Below are 3,310 nucleotides of genomic sequence, written 5' to 3' on the forward strand. Positions count from 1 at the left end.
GAGCTCGGCTGCAGGCAGCCCCCAGGAGGCAGCGTGAGGCATCCCCGCCGGTGGTTCCCCGGGGGGAGCACGGAGGGGTTTCCCGCTGTATTCGCACCCCAAGGGATCTACAGGCACTTGTCCCCCGCAGGGATGTGCTCTGACCTGGGGAGGCCCCCGCACGCAGCCCTGTCTGTCCCCTCGGGTACTCCGCTGAACCCACCCCCGGGATAAAGCACAAGGCAGGGACCGCTGCGGGCAGGGGGATTCTGCAGGGCTCCCAGCTCCGATTCTGTCTGCGGTGCCACACCAAACCGCGGCTGCTCCCGCACCTCCTGGCCTCCTCCCTCGCCTTCAGCCCCATCAGCAGCCACTCCAGCGCCCATCTGGAAGTCACCGCTTGTGCCCTGCCATCCCCCCTGCCCCAGCCAAGGCCCCCCCTGCCACCCTTATCCAGCGCTTGCAACTGCCCCTTGCCCACACTGCGCCTTCCAGCAGCTCCCCATCCAATATTCAATCACTCCTTATCTTCCAGGCAGTCTGCTGGCAGGGCTTAGGGCTCTTGGATAAAGATCATAATGAACAACTCTCTTCCAGACAGGGACTGCTCACCTGCTGCAGGAGACAGATTGCTCTAGAAATGCCTGGGAAGAATAAGCTTTGGACTGACGAGGCCCCAGCAGTAGCCTCAGACCTTCTCCCGATGCGAGGAGCTGTTTTCCAACACAGATGTGCAGCAAACTCTCTATCCACCCCCACGCCTCTGCTCGGCCAGGGCAGAAGACGCACTGCAGCCGCTGCGCTGTGCAGTGCCCGGGCTGGGGAAGCATCTCCTCCTGCAGCAGGAACATGCTACGGGGGCATTTTGCAACTGTGTTAGAAATAAGCCCAAAGCAACACATGAGAACTTTTTGCTTCCTCTACATCCTGTGCAACTGCACATCCACGAACACACAAATAGTGTGTTACGTCAATGAATAAAAGATGGCTCTCCTTGACAGCCAAATGGCTGGAGGCCCGCGTAGTTGTTCCTAGAACTCCAAAGACCAACCACTGGAATGTATTTTTATACATGGACCACGGGAACTGTGCAGAGCCCCACTGACTTCAGTAGGGTTTGGCTCTGGTTTACAGAGCCATGCTGCACGGGATCCAAAACCAGACCAAACACTGGTGTCTCCCCCCAGGGTGTATCATACTGCTGTCATGAGCTAAAAACTACATTTCACTGGTTCAGCCATATCAAGTTAAGTCACATGAGGAAACACGCAGCCACATGGTTTGCAGAAACCACGAGTTTGTGTTAACCAGAGGCCTCACCTGGCAGTAAATCTCTCCGGAGAAGTCGGAGAGAGGCAGCCAATTTGCCAATGTCAACAGGAGGCAGCGGGAAGCGATGCCTGACCCCCCCCTCCCCCCCCGCAGCATTTTTCCCTGCAGACTCCATTCTAGGTACAGCCTCCTCCCTTTAAAAGGATCAGTCCTCTTCATGCTATTAGGAGGGTGAGAACACATAACGACATTAAACAATCAGACGCTGTTGTGACCCTGCAAGACGCTGTGTGGGGCCCATGTCTGAAAATCCAATTGAAGGAGCATCATTTCAGACCTGGAGGCGGATACTGTGCCCCAAAGTCAGTGGGAATGGGACTGGTCACCTTGCGCGTTCATTCTGCATAGGGCAGTTTTCCCACCTGAATTGACTGAGCATCATCAGTGCTTTCCTGAAGAGCAACTGCACGCTCAGTCCTGCCAATACACACAACCTCGCTGCCTAACAGGAGCTGGCAGACAAGGTGCTTCAAGCCCGAAAATCCTCTGCCTGTCCCCGAGTTTCATCTTGGAGCCTGTTCTTTACATACATCTGTAAGTCTGTTGTACAGCAAGAAGCCAGCAAGATTGAGTTGGTTCACCTCTCTGACAAAAATATTAAATAATGGAAAAGAAGCAGAAAGAGAAACCCCTGCCAGGGCTGGGATCCCCCGCTCCCCTCGGCTCCTGCAGAGTTTGTGGCCACAGGGCCTCTTCCAAGGAGACTTTGCTGTACAAACAGAGCATCTCACCCAGGATGAAGGGAAAAGCGTGCACCTCCCTTATGCCAAAAGCCAAGTTCTTATGCTGCCAGCCCAGGAGACCAGTCACCTGCAGCCTGTCTAGCCGATGGCTGAGACCCCAAAGGTCCCATGAAGCCTCATCTCTGCCAGGGAGCAAGCAGCGTGGGTCCTGTGCCCATTACAATCTTCGTGCTGGTCCATACCAGCTCTGGTAGTGGTTTGCAATGCAGATGCTTGTCCTGCAGGAAAAAAGATTTGGACATGACCGTCCCGGCTGGGCTGGGAGGAGGATGCTCACACCAGGTCGGCTGAGCAAACGCACCCGGCAGCGTGCTCCTGAGCTCGCCTGAGACCCAGCGGCCACGGGGACAGCACAAGGCCAGTTTGAAGCATCCTTGCTCACACCGAGAAGCACCGGTGGGAACTGCTCATCCATGCAAAATTGGGATATTCAGCCTGGTCTGAAGGGAGAAGCCACTGAGGGGCACAGGGAGAAAACTTACTACTTTTGACAGGTCAAGATTTGATCTTCTAAGACTGTATCAGGCTAAACGCCTTGTTTCTAAGGGCACCTGGAGAGCCAAATCCACCCCATAACTGATTTTTCCCCACTTTAAAAAAGGCTGTTTGTGCCAAGCCCCCATTAGATGGGGCAGCTTTGTTGGCACAGGCTGCAGGGACTGGCTGTGCCAGGAAGACATGGACATCTCTCCACCTCTTCAGGTCCATCCCGTGGGCCATTTCCCATTCGTGGGGGACCACCATACCCATCCCCTGGGGATCCCAATGGAATGGGAGCTACAAACCCTCTCCCTTCACCACCCGCTGCCCCGGAGGAGAGGGGAGCTCAGCCCGCAGGGAGCCCAGCCAGGCAGAGCCGCATCCTGGCCGAGGAGGCAGTTTTGCACAGCAACTACGGCCCCGAGTAAATAAATAAAACCCAACCTTTGCACTTACGAAACTTCTGTCAGCAGGGCAGAGAGTTTATCTGCTGCTCCTGATCAGGCTTATTTATAGCACACAGGACAAAGCCAGCAAAAAAAAAAAAAGAGAGAGTGCAGTGTGTACTCCTGTTACACCAATGCAAAGCAAACGCCAAGTGCTGCCGGGTTGGGTTTATGCTCCCCATGAGTGGATGCAAAGGCACCGTGACCACTCAGGGCAGCACAAGAACAACCTCCAGGCTCAGCACTGGTGGCTCGATGGTACAAGACATGCAGATCCCTCAGTAACGCTCCATCCCGGGGTGTTACTCACTTCTACACCCGCAAAAGGGT

The sequence above is a fragment of the Aptenodytes forsteri genome, unplaced genomic scaffold, assembly GCF_000699145.1.
Source record: "Aptenodytes forsteri isolate BGI_AS27 unplaced genomic scaffold, ASM69914v1 Scaffold188, whole genome shotgun sequence".
NCBI lineage: Eukaryota > Metazoa > Chordata > Aves > Sphenisciformes > Spheniscidae > Aptenodytes > Aptenodytes forsteri.